Source organism: Dreissena polymorpha, chromosome 1, assembly GCF_020536995.1.
Source record: "Dreissena polymorpha isolate Duluth1 chromosome 1, UMN_Dpol_1.0, whole genome shotgun sequence".
Lineage (NCBI taxonomy): Eukaryota > Metazoa > Mollusca > Bivalvia > Myida > Dreissenidae > Dreissena > Dreissena polymorpha.
Window position 1 is genome coordinate 123,179,744 of NC_068355.1, and position 15,416 is coordinate 123,195,159.

Genomic DNA, 15,416 nt, shown 5'->3' on the forward strand with positions numbered 1-15,416 from the left:
AAACTCTTACCTTACATACCACAATGGACTCCACCCAAACCATTCCCCACGCCCCCCGACCCCGAATCCCCCCCCCCACCCCCCCAATTTTTTTTTAAAGATCATCTAATAAATGACCACCACATTTTTGAAACATGGTTAAAAAACACAAATATTTATTTTTATCATTTTATTTTTGAAATACCGTCACACCATCCCACCCAAGAATCCCCCCCCCCCCCCCCCCCCGAAAAAAATTTAAAAAATTGCATTTTTGTTTTCATTTTTGGAAGATAATGTAATAAATGACCACACCCCACACTATACACCCCTCTCCACTCCACCCCTCCCTCCTTTGTGATTGAAATTGAGATAGGTCACTTCACCTTTAAAAAGAAAAATAGATGAGCGGTCTGCACTAGCAAGGCGGTGCTCTTGTTTAAATAAGCATCATCGAATTATGATCAAATGTTAGTAGTAACAATACTATGTGGATCAAGGCAGTAATAGTCAGTAATAGCTAGTTAATGCTTGTTCTTCACAACTAATGCGTTCCGCATGTAAATCATTCCGTTTAAGTGTTCTTACCTAAACAAATCATTTAATTTTATTTAAAATGCCCAAGTTATTCCAGACTTGGAAATGCGTATCCGATTATTAGTTTTAAATGACGAAAACACAATGAACAGTTACAAGTAAACTACTCATGTTAATCTTATGTTCTCAAAAAGCGCGAAATTCGTTCTGACCTGTATGACGTCACACAATTTGCATGGCAAGCGTCGCAGTGTTCATCGAAATATAAAAAAAATGTTGAAGCGCATATTAATAAAAGTTTGAACTATATAGTTAGTAGCTGCACCTTGATCAATTTAAAAAAAATCTGACAAGCTTTCATGTATTCAAAACTGCACCCGCAGCCGAGTGTGGCACCCGTTATGCGGTGCTCTTGTTTATTTTTATGCCCCCTTCGAAGAAGAGTGGGAATATTGTTTTGCACATGTCTGTCGGTCGGTCCGTCCACCAAATGGTTTCCGGATGATAACTCAAGAACGCTTAGGCCTAGGATAATGAAACTTCATAGGTACATTGATCATGACTGGCAGATGACCCTATTGATTTTAAGGTCACTAGGTCAAAGGTCAAGGTCACAATGACTCGAAGCAGTTAAATGTATATTTCCAAATCGAAATGTTCATAATCTTGACAGCTAAATGTTTTCCACAGTACCGGTATTTCATGTCAATTCAGCCGAATGGATATGGCTATAATATGTCTTTTATGACTCTTCTTGTTCTTTTCTTCTGTGATAAAATAAATTTAGTACTTATTTAACATAAACCAATTCGTTTTAGTATTACGGTCAGGTGGAGGTCCTTACATTTTTTTCACATAGTGCCGAAGATAAATAACTAGGGATAATATTAATTTATATTCTTTTTGCATCGAGTTCAATATCGTGTCTTCTTAAATAGATATGCAAACATACACCATATGTTAACGTCAAACTAGACGAGAAGAACTAAATGGACAGATGACAGGTGTTATTTTGATTGGCATCCGGATGTGGATACGATGAGAAAACCCGTCGTGGTATGTATTCGTTCGAAATGAATGGATGGGTACATGGCTTGGAGCGGTGTCAGTGTTGAATTAATACCGATAATCGCAATTAAGAGATAATTTGACATGAAAGGCTAAAAGTCCGATAGCTACCAAGTAATAGCCTAATTTAAAATATGTACCTTCCAATGAAATTATAACGCCGCTAAAAAAATTTGGCTTTAAACGTTACGTTACATTTAGAAGGTGAATATCATGCGTCACGACTATGTAAATTAGTTGCACGCGATGAAGTGTTCCGTTTAAGACCCTGATTGTCTCCTAAAATTTAACTCTCAAGGAAATTGTTCACCATACTAATTGAATTTATATGGTTAGCAAAAATGTGTTTTTTTCATTTGTCAAACATATATGAATGCAATGTAGTAAATAATTCGATTGTTTTAATTACTAATTGAAGAGAAAAGCTTCACTGAACAAAGATATTTTATTGTGCCATGATTATCGAAATGCATGTTATACATGTACTCAAATCAAATGATTATAAAAACAAAGGCAGATATTTGTTTCATTATTTAATGTTTTAGATCTATTAATTTTCCCATTATACCAGCCAACAATGTTCTAAGACTCAACAGTTCTTATTCAATAATTGTGTACATTAATGTATTAAAAATAATATCTGAGGGAGAAAACTGCGAAAAAAATCAATCATGACTTATCTCCCGAAAAAAGCAGCGGAGCGCCAGTCGTTCTTCGTTTTACCAAACCAAGAACGGAAAACGGGACCAAATACTTCGTTTCAATTTTCAAATATTGCTTGTCGTAAAATTGAAACGAAACATGAATAGGGAAATACGTTTCGTGTTTTGTTTTATAATTTGTACAAGAAAAAAAGATACAGTCAAATAGTTTTTCATATTTTGTTTCTATTTCGGTTAAAAGGAAATCTAAATATGAACAAATATGCGTTGATTTTCGTTTTTGTTTAGTCGAATGCAAAACGAAAAGACGGTATATACAAGGACCCTTGAAGCAGTTTTTATCGACGCAACTATAATTAAAGCCTACGTATAAGCATGAAAAGCTCTGGGGACTATTACTAACAATAAAAATGATTATACTAAACGCGAATATTAATGATCATGAGTCTTACGATATTCGATTTGATATTCAACGATGTTAGATATTGCCTGCAGTCGTATATTCTTTATTGCATATATATTATTATATATATTTTATTATGTGCATACTATTATTTAAGTTCAGTTGAGATGGCTTTTTTTAAAAATTAACATGCATTTTAAATTTTCAATTACATATTAATACCGTATCCTTTGATATATAGTTAACAATATTAATTTACTATATATATTTTATTATTCGCATGTTTTGTTAATTTGATATTAAATAAGTATATTTCTAATTTTTAATATGTTGGTAAATGATACTTACAAAACACAATCAAGAGAATGTTCATAAATTTCAACATATACTAGTAAACATACATATGTAAAACATGCAAACGTTCGTATGTATGTACTAACGCATGCTTGCAAACAAACGCACACACGCACGCACGCGCGCGCACATGTTTGTAGAAAAACTCGTGCATCTACCAAGAAGTTTAGAGAAAAACGGTGTATCGTTTAATGCAAGATTTACTATAATGACAGTCGGGTATGTCGAATTCCAAGGGGTTATTCTCTACTCAGTGATTATATACAGGATAACGAGAGTATCTTTAATGATGTATTTAATATACAACTCGCGCAAAGAAAAACAACAACAACAGATTGTACGAAAACATTATATTATGATGTAGAATTTAAATGAACCGTCAAGAAAGTAATAAAGCCCGCCGTTTACCAATAGAAAAATGAATGGTTCTTTAACATATTAATGCGAATATACTTTCACTATTAAATATGCTATTCAAAAAGGCCTAGATGGGTAACCAATACATGGGGTTTATGATATATCATACATATAATCGAAGGTAGAACATATGGAATGTTTAACATAATACAGCATGTTGTAAAAATATATTAAACGTTTCCTCTTAATCGATGACAAATACGCAGCAATCAATGTATATTAATTTTGTTATATATAAATACAATGCAATAATATCAGACATAATTAATGCAGGTAAAATGGCATACATACTTTTTATAGATTACCAACTATGCTATGACAAACTCATCTCAACAGTATTACTATGGTACACAGTCATGTCAAAAAGAGGTCTTCAAGAATGAAAGAGGCCTTTAAAGGGGTCTTTTCACAGTTTTTGGCATGTTTTGAAATACGTCATTACATGCTTTATATTGATAAATGTAAACATTGGATCTTAAAAGCTCCTGTAAAAAAATCAAGAATAAAATTTAAAATAGGGAAAAAAAAGTAGCCGCAGCTGGACTCGAACCAGTGACCCCCGGAGTCCAGGAGTCAAAACGCATTAGCCCGCTCGGCTCTTCTGCCAAGCATACTTGGTTGAAGTATTTTATGCATTATATCAGCAATCTTCGTAGTTTCACAAAATTTAACGACAACAACAGAACTCTCCAAATTATTCAATCGTTTCGCGTTGCAACGCTTTATAATTTTTAAATTTTTAATTTTTAAATCGTCAAAAGATGCATATATTGGCTATATTAGACCATGGTAAATGTTCAGTAATACTGTTTCCTCACAAATATTAAAACTAAAACGAAAATGTGCGTATCTGAAACAACTTTTTTTCAATTTTGTCAATTTACCAAACCGTAAAAAGATCCCTTTAAGGGCGATGCAAGCGTTGTTAAATCCATAATTACAGTTTACCCATTTATGCCTAGTGGACTCTCTCATCCTTCTAAATTGGATCAATTTATTTTCAAATTAGGAATGTCTAGTATGTTTATTTCTATATTTAGAATATTTCTAACAATAATTCCTTTAAGCAAACAGCGCAGACCCTGATGAGACGCCGCATCACTGGCGTCTCATCTGGTCTACGCTGTTTGCCTAGGTCTTTTTCTAGACGCTAGGCATAAATGGGTTTATCACACACACATATAAACTACCTTTTTTTTACTTTTGACGAAATCAAGCTTTTTACTTATAGTATAGGCTGACAGCCAGATTATTTTGAAACCTGTTCAAAAGTTCTACAGAGTAACCATTGTTAAAGATGCATGGAAATTTTGAAACATGTGAGAAACTCAAAATCAATAATTGCAAAAAAGCACAGTTTTAATTCCCGCAAAGTACCCACTTGTTTAATTAATAATATAAATTTAGCACACAAAAAACTCAAACATGTATAACTTTGTGGCCACCGTATTTAACTTATCATTCAAAATATGAAGAACATCTCGAACACACGATATAAAGAAGAAAAATACAATGCATTTAACGAGAGCCGATCCACTTTTATTGTTGCACAATATTGAATATAAATAAGTTATCCTGATGATAATGGTAAAATTGAAACATAAACATGCTAGGAATGTGTACCTTGTGTTTTTTCCATCATTTGCAAAAATTAAATTAATGCTCATTTTTAAATGTGAGGGCTATGAACCTGTATAAGCTTTATAGATAAATAAATGTATGTTGCTGTTGTTGTATACTCACATATAAATAATAAATGCTAATTTTCATATGTGAGGGCTATAAACCTGCATAGGCTTTATTGATGAATACATGTTGTTGCTGTCTTCTTGCATATATTAAATAAAATAAATAATAAATGCTCATTTTCATATGTGAGGGCTATGAACTCGTATTAGCTTAATTGATGAATTGATGTTGTTGTTGTATATATCTCATAACATACACACAAAAAGAATTGTATTGTAATATGACGAAACAGTTCATCACGTAATTTACTTAAATGTTTAAAGTAATTTATTTAAAATATTCCACGTAGATAAGATTGTTAACATTGTTATTTCAGACACACCTACATATTACATTCGTATTCACAAATGTTTATTTCTCCAAATAATAGTTAAAATTCTTCCAATCTTATGTCTTGTAAGTAATTAGTAAATATAAGATGTGCAGTTGCAATATGAGATGCAATTATGTATTCACTTCATAACTAACCATGTTAACCATTTCATAACACTATCGTCCAATTTCTATGTTCTACCATTACTTATTAATTGTATAATGAATATATAATTTAGGCTATGACCTTGAATAAGCTTTAGTGCTGAATAAATGTTGTTGTTGTTGTTGAATAAAACATCGAAGTATGCTGTTTCTAGTCCACCAAAGCAAATTGAAAATGTATAAAAAATAATATCGATAAAAATATATCTTTAAACTGTTATCTTTACGTGAATATTCTTAACAAACGGGTTTTTAAGATCAATTAAATTATATTTATGAAGCCCGTACCCATAATCATATTTTCTTTATACCTATCATATCCGCATCTATATTTTAGTCAGTGCCGAGGAGGCGTTACAGATTTACGGAGTAGATAATAGCCTACATGTTGAACTTGATTTTAAACAAATTGTTCGGCGTGTAAAACTCTTGCGCTATTTAATACCGCTGGATAAAACCCACATTATTTATGTATGAACAGAGATGTCAGAAATTAGTGTACTATTTCAGCTTTTCCAAAAAGACGCCGATGCGCGGGACTTAATCAGAGACCAATCGTATTACAAAATGATCGCGACATAAACTTAGCATAAACTTATTTACGGAGTTCAGAAAAGGTTGAGATTGTGTTTTAAAGTTAATGTTTGTATTGTGTATATCATCCTTACCAGTCACTTCATTAAGAGCGTTCTTTTGATCTCCCTTATAGACAAAGTACTGGGTCTTAGCCCAGGAGACATACTCGAGAGCGTTTCAATAAGACTAAGATTTACGATATAATCCAACCAAAATAAATAGGTTTAAAACTATTGGAACGTGTCAATGTTAGGTCTTTAATCATCTGGGTTTTTTTTAAATAAAGCAGGCAGGCCCGTAGCCAGGGTTTTGAAAAGGGGAGGGGGGGGGCGAATTTTTGCCATCAACGATTGTTATTGAGCAACGAAGTGGCGAAGGGGGTATGTGCGGGAAGGGATGTGCATCAATACTAAACAGAAATCAAAATGGTATAACTGGTAACTTTTTAAAAACTATTTTTAACAAATTAGTTATCTTTTTTCAACGAATTACAGAAACATATAACACTTTAGGCTTCATTAAGACCCTATAACCACAAACTTATGGCTCTATGGTCCCAAAGTCCTTAACAATGTACACTAGGACGTTGAAGAAAAAAGATGCACAATTATAACGTTTTAAAGTCATTATAACAACTGTTAAAGAGTAGGACATTCATAATTAAATTATTGTAGAAAATTATGTATGTGGAGCAGACCAGATGCCATTAAGTGTTGCTAAAAAACTAAAAAAGCTACATTGCTTCGTAACAATGATTTGTTTTCTTATCATGCACACATTTTTTTTTTATCATGACTTGAGCATAGTTGATATTTTTTTTTTGCTGGAAAACCCTTAAGGGGATCCGAAAATGGTTGTACGGGTATATAACAAAAAGTCGAAAATGCTGTGCACAATGTGTTATTGTGATTAATCGTGGTATAATGCAAAGTTATAAACCAGTGACTCATTAGTTTTCGACAATAGTCGAAGGGTGTCATTTGATTTCAGTCATAATAATTTTGCATTACACAACATCTATACAGAAAAATATATATTTGTAACAAAGATTCCAATTCAATTTTTCGATGACCGGCTTCTTAGATCACCTCAAATTTTGCTGTCACAATTTCTGTTGATTTCATCAGTTCTGCGGTTAAATCTTTTAAATAAAATCACACGCTATCTTGGAAATGATTTAATCGAGAAATTAATTATATGGTGACCTGTCGATTGCATATTGAATACAACATTATTTTAACGCTTAAATACGAAGACTCACTGGGTTCCTGGAAAAAATAAACATGTTTGCGTCCAATAAAGTCGGGTTCAAGTTAAAGTACAATGTTTTTACTTGTCCAAAAAGATTGGGTGCGAACGCTTACAACGCACCCCCCTGGCTACGGGTATGGCAGGAGCTATTTCCCGAGGATTCTTTTAATTAACCTATGAATTTTAGAAGCGCTAGTTGTAATGCACGTGACGGTGCCTTCCCCATTTGGGCATCTTCTTCCGCATTCGAAATAAAAGCGGTCTTTGCCTTTCTTTCCATAGCGTCGCATCCACTGCATTTCGAACACGTACTTGTTCTTCCGAGTTCTAGGGTTGTCGAATGTAATGCACTGATTGGTCACCCACATTGTCATAGCACCCTCGATATCACATAGCTTCGCCAAAGCACCAGGCTCCAAAATAACCATAAACCGTTCCGCTGTTAAGCAACAACATGTTCATATAGAAAACATACGTATGTTTTGATGGTTGAAAACAGTAACATACCAACTACAGCGTCTTTAAATAACAGGTGATGTGATTCTTTACAAACGCCATTTTATAAATAAAGAGATTGTCAATAATTTCTCTTCATTCAATTATTAACCGTGTGAGATACTATAACATGCACATTTTAAGATAAAAAATGATCTTAATATAACCCATTATTGCGATTTCAATACATATTTCTTACACGGTATGCAATATTGTAATAAAAAATCAAACCAAAACGCTAAGTACACATTCGTTTTTTTCTTGGATAAATAGGTTAGCCGCCACTATTAAACTAGGGTCTTGTTAAAAAAAAATTGACAATTTAAAGTGAGGATGTTGGCGATATGACCATGCGATGTTATTTTACGACTACCATGTGATGTTATTTTACGACATTGACGAACGAGGAAGGGAACACGCGGTATTACACGCGCATTATTTTCTTCTTATGGTGGACTTATGTGGGACACTATTTAATCAAAGTACGTACTGACAGTACTGGTGTGACGATGCTTTTGAGAGGATGGATATAAAAGCATCAAGTTAAGTTGATCTACATCACCACAATCACCACAATTGTGTATGTTGGTACGAAAAAAAAAATTTGGTACAAACATTTTGCGAAAAAAATTTGGGTATGAAAACAAATTTGGGTACGAAAAAATATTTGGGAACAAAAAAATTGGGACCGAATTTTTTTTAGGTACGAACAAAAAATTAGGTACGAAAAATGTTAGGTACAGAAAAAATTGGGGGAACGGGAAAGTAGTACCTGTGGGGAACTTGACCCACACTCGCACATTTTCGGCCCTTTCCGTCAAACATCAGATAAGTTCCTCGAAGGCAATAGTATGAATACACATTTCAGAAGCGGTAATGCGGTCCTACCTACGCGCGTCAAATGTAAGCGAAATATGTACACAAGTCTGTCAGGAATGATTGAATTAACGAAGAAAATCGTGTATTGATGTAAGTTTTTTGAAGAAATGTGCAGAAAATATATTAAACAATAGCTGTGTTTGTGAAACACAATGCCCCCTGCTGCGCAGCTTTGAAGCCATATATTTTACCTTTGACCTTGAAGGATGACCTTGACCTATCACCACTCAAAATGTGCAGCTCCATGACATACCCATGCATGCCGACTATGGATTTGCTCAATATTGCAAAATTTGACCTTTGACCTTGACCTTGAAGGATGACCTTGACCTTTCACCAATCAATATGTGCAGCTCTATGAGATACGCATGCACGCCAATATTGAAAAAGTTATGGCCAATGTTAAAGTTTTCGGACAGACAGACGCTTTATATTTGACGTTTGACCTTGAAGGATGACCTTCACCTTCACCTTTCACAACTGAAAATGTGCAGCTCCATGAGATGCACATGTATGCCAAATATCAAGTTGCTATGTTCAATATTAAAAAAGTTATGGCCATTAAAGTTTTCGGACAGACGGACAGACTGACACACTGACTGACTGACAGTTCAACTGATATAGGCCACCCTACCGGGGGCATAAAAATCAATGGCGATATTTTTCTCAGCCACATAATTGTTAAAAGTTTGATATCACAAAATGAAAGTGAAAGTAGAACTGTCAAAAATGACAACCTGTCAACGTGTTGTTTTTGCTGGCACGAGAGGGCGATTACACTCAATGTGTTAACATTTTGACCATAGGCTTTGTCAATGACCTTTATAGTATGGGTAGCTTTGATATTATTTATTGCTATCATGTAACTGCATGATTGTGTATATGTTTACAATACACAAAGCATAAATAATGATATAAATATACTGATTGCGCTTATAATAATCTGAGAACTATAGCCAGGTAAAATACAATTTTGTGTCCTGATTTCATGAAGAAATGACCATGCATGTCCTAGATTTCAAATTCAAGGCCATTGTGTGACACATTGGTAGCATTACCGTTAAACTGTTACCAGGCTTATGAAATTAGTTTTTATTGAACTATCTAAGGAAATCTAAATCAGGCACTGATTTTTCTTGTTTTAATACAGTCATAGATCAGTTGTGGCCTCTGGGTAATGACCATTTTGCTTACTTGTCACACCCTTAAAACTTTCCACACGTCTATAATAGCAAATCTGGATTTAGGTGCTCTTCAATGGTAAATTAAAACTTTAGCTCTGTTACAAGAGTGCTGGTAAAGTCCAGTCACATATTTAAATCTAGGCCATGTCAAAATCAAAGTGTCAAAGACAAATGAAAGATGCGTTCATTAATTATTGTCCAGTTGTTTACTACTGCTGTAAGTTTTTATATAATATGACCGATGAACATCATGTGAGAGAAAATTCACATTATCATTGTATATCAGGTTTAGCAGCCTTTTAGATAACAAAGTATGCTAGTTTTCAATGTCGCTTCTTGGGATCAAACCCGTAGGGCTTTTAGGAAGATTCTGAAATTTTCGATCCCTCGAGAGCAACCAAACCAAAAATTAAGTCAAATATTGCCGACTCGGTTTTTTTGAGTCGGTTCATGAGAGATAATGGAGCTTGATTGGTCATTGTCGGCTCTGGTACTACTTACATGTACCATGGGTACTCTTAAGTATACTTACATGTACCCTGGGTACTCTAAATATACTTACATGTACCCCAGGTACGGTAAATAAACATAATTGTACTCGGTCCATATTAGACTGTACCCGAGTTGTATTCGCGCCCAAAATCCGATGTCGTAAAACGCGCAACCGATTATCTTAAACACACTTCTCTTCAAAAAACACATCAACATGCTTTTTGAGTATGTGTTCCGATAATAAATAGGCCATTCTACAGAAAATTGACTTAAATGTGTATATATAATTATTACAAGAAAATAGTTGACAACGACTGATTTAGGGTTAAATTTCCCGGGTACATTTTAGTATATTTACCGTACCCGGGATAAATGTAAGTATACTTAAGAGTACCCGGGGTACATGTACGTAGTACCCGAGCCGACAATGAACAATCGAGCGATACTGGAAAGTGCAACATCTCTCACGCCCCCTAGCATCGCCTTTAGCAGTATTCAATTCTCAACAGGAAAGTGCTGGAGTCATTGATCCCGAGGGACAAGAAAAACAATTGATAAATGTTCGAAATAAATAATTTGATTAATGACAATTCTATTATTTGAGCCAGGTCACAGGAAAAGCGAAGTCAAATCAGTATCCAATTAAATTATTTGTTATTGTCAGATAACGCTTTTAAGCAAACAGCTTTCAAGCGACTGCAGGCTGATCTAGATCCAAACTGGCCACAATCGCCTTAATGTCTCTTTTACTGTGACACAGTTCATTTAACTTTAAAATGATTAAAAGTACTAACACTAAGAAATAGTACAAACCAGTAAAGAGTTTGAAATCAATGTTGAATTTCAGGAACGCTTGGTGATCTGCAAATCCCCGATGAAATGTTGATATCGGGTATCATAGTCATTCAATAAGTCGCAATATGCTCGAATACAATTTATAAAGCACAATGTGACTTATATTGATAACTAAAAATACCAGTATGCCAGTTTTGCCGTGTCAAGCTGTTACGATCGCGAAAGTCCTTCATTCACATCGAGTATATATCCTTCGAATTCCAACTATTGCTGTCATAAGCGGACATTTAGTGAATAAATAATTCATATATCCTAAATGACAGCTTCTAAATAGCGAAACAAGCCAATTTATGCAGTAAGAAAGTTTTGAATCGAGACTCTCACGGGGGCGGCCATTGTTGAATGTTGAAACACGAACGACAACTCTGCTAGGAGAATGTTTATCAATGACGAGCAATCTCCTACGCAGTGGCGAATGCAAAAGGGAAATAACCTAAAAAATCGAGTTATCTCAATCGGACTGGCTCGGTCTTTTACATAGGTCGCCATTGTGAATTTTTTTAGATGGTTATCAAACCTTGGACGATGCTGTTGCAGCATCGTCAAAAATGGAACGATGAATGATGCAATAACAGTCCGGGAAAGCAATTTTACGGCAGTATATGACATTTTACCTCTAAGTGTTGCATTGATCATTAAGGCAGACAGACGGGTTTCACATGTTACATGACATCTCCGCGAAGTGATTATTTCTGGTAAGTTTGTGTTTTACAATTGTGTGTTCCATACATCTTTGAGGTATTGACTCAATGAATGACAACGTTTAAGATGTCATGTTATGGCTAACATTGTAGTTTACTGCATTTTGAATGAAAAATTAAGGTTTTAGGGAGGCTTGCACATAATCACCCACACATACACGGACTAGCGAAAAAACGTGCACTCGACCATTCTGACTGTTATATGCAGCTTTCTACCAGCGAACTGGACTTACATCAAAGAGCACATATACCTCATCGTTTCGATTGTATAGTACATATGATGTTGCGCAAATCTGACAATTTCTATCGTAATATCAGTTTTCTGTAAATGAATTGTTCCGAAATACTTGTTGGGTAAATGAAGAGTATTGATATTCCTATTCATCCAGTTGATCTATGTTGGATTAGTAACGCCATCTTTAGTAATCAAAGCGCTGAAGGCACTGAAGATGTTCGCTATTGCATAATTTAAAACGCAATTCTTTTTTCAAAATCAATCGCAAGTTTGAAATGAACACACGCCATTCAACTTTATGAAGTGTGTGTCATAGCGCACGGGTCGAGTTTTGTGTGCACTTTTTATCATCCTTATTATTTCATAGAAATAACTAAGACAAAATAAAAACAACATGCTTTTTGGAAGATCTGAAAGCATAGAAAGTATGATGAAAATGGTAATGAGACTTAATATAAAGAAAATTTGCAGTCACTTTCATATTAAAGGAATATTTTTTCTAATATCAAATGACTATCTCACCAAGAATATAAATTCATAATGAAAGTTCCGTGTACAAAACTTTTGATTTTTGACACCATATACAAATTCAAAATATACAATAATCTTCGTATCTTGTATATGGAGGAATAAAAGTATATAAACATTGCTGTTTATGCTTTACTTGTTACCCGAGCAGTTCACACGGTGTCAACAATGCTGACATAAACATAGGTATAGAGCACTAATGCGCTTTTAGGCGTAGCTGTTTTACTCAGTTTTCATCTTAGTGACTTTTACATAACGCCAACAGACACGCATGAATATTTTCGAATATTTAATAAGCTGATTCGAGATACAATCTCTGAATTTTTTCTACATCACTGCGTATGTGCTCAATTCAAAGGATGTCGCACTGTTCAGTGTAAGGAATTCCGGACTACTCTCTGTACGCTCAAACGACACAAATTGTGGCCCTGTTACAATTACGCGTTACAATCCATCTCGCAGAATTTCACTTTCGCCTCCAAGATGAGAAAACAATCATTAGCGAAATAGTATAGTGTCACGGTAAGAGAAAATCGTTTAATTATCATACCACAATGTTTGCCGAACTTGGTCAGCACGTCTAGAAATCATTCCTTAATGTGTGGATAGGCTGCCATTATTAACAAGTTTGCTATTTTGAATTCAATTTTGATTTAAAAAGCATTGTTCTTAAATGTGGCATTTTCAATTCGCAATGAGATTTGTAATGACCCTTGTCATGCGAAAATGGGTCTTATTCCATATGCGCCCATCATATAAATAGCCCACTCAGCTATCTCTCCTTCTGGTAAGGAGAAACATAACATATTGAGTGATTTTAAAGCGAACCGCATCGCCTATGGCCTGACTGCGCAAAAGCACATGTTGGGTTAAACAAACGCTTGCCGAAACGCATAAGACCCATTTTCGCATGACGGCGCTATTTACGTGTGATTTAAATGTGTCGAAAGAAAACTGCGTTTAAATCAAATATAAACATACGATATATTTCGATAGTGAAGAAAGATACTCATAACAAGGCGAATGAGGACACATATGAAGTGCTCTCCCGTAGTATATATTTTATCTACTCACACTAATTAATGTGTGGTTTGACAATGCTAACACACATTTCATGCGGTGAATATGCAGTTTACAAGTGAAAAACACAATAGTTTAACTTTTGTTTAATTGTATTTATTTATTTAGAAAAGTAAATTTCTAACTTTATTTCAAAGTCAGCGTATACGCCGACTACATTTTTAAAAGATATTTATTGTTATAAATATATTTAATATAATATATTTAGTTGTTTTCGGTTTTAGCGATTATAAAGCATTTTCGAGGTTGCCTATAGTATGCCTGTAGTAATTGATGAACTCATATCCAACTGTCTATGTATTGAGAACTGTGAATATAAACAAGCTAAACCTTCTATTGACCTTCTACTATTGCGTTGCTAGCACCCGTAAATTCAAAAGATCGGCGCTATCTGTTGAGAACCAAAGAACGTTTTCCAGAAATACCCGCTATGGTAGCATGAACGAGGTTACGAAACAGGTCATTTGTATTATTATTATAAATTGTTTGTTATATTCGGGTTTAGCGATTATGAAACATTTTTATTTTTTTTTTGTCTATCGTATCGCTGAAGTTATTGTTGAACTTATTTTCAACGTTTTATGAATTGAGAATATAAATAAGCGTCAACTTTTTCCCGAAATTATTAACAGCCTCAATTTACGACCTATACTACATCATTGAGTTGTATGTGAGAGCGTTACCTATTGCGTTGTTATCGCCCGTGGACTTTCCTTTGTTTATCGACAGGCGCATCTATTAATAGCCTCATATCAATGAATGCCAAAACACCCGCGAAAAAGAACCACGTGACGAAATAGGACGCTAAACGCAAATACCATGCGACTACGACTTTAATTATGTAAGAACGCTCCGCAATTCCTTTGAAACCGGGCCTTGTGATTGTTATTACGTAAAGAATTGACCTCTAACTGAAGTAAGCAAAGGAAACGCAGCACTTAATTGACCCATTCCTTCTATGTGCGAAGCCAGATTGAATTTTACTGATGTATGGTTTGCCTATTATAACACACATTATAATGCGGTAAATATGCGACTAACAAGTAAAAAAAACCACTATAATTAAACTTTTGTTTTGAATTAAGTTATTAAGAAACCAAAATTCTAAACCTTATTTCAAAACAGCAAAACTACATTTTTTAGAGAATATTCTTGTTATATTGAAATGTTTTTTAATATTCAGTTTCAGCGATAATGAAACATTTTTTATGTTGTCTATCGTATCCCTGTTATAATTGTTAAACTCATGGTCAACGTTTTATTAATTGAGACCTGTGAATATAAACAAGCGTAGCCTTATACTAGTGCGTTATTCTCACCCGGACTCCCCTTTGTTTATCGCCAGCCTCATATTTATGAATGAGATGAGCGAAAATACTACGTCACGCAGACGCAGCAGAAAGTGGACTATTTTAATCATTCATAAACAATCTCCTCCGCGACACGTACAATGCGATCATTGTTTTTTTATTCTTTTCTATAAAACACCATTCG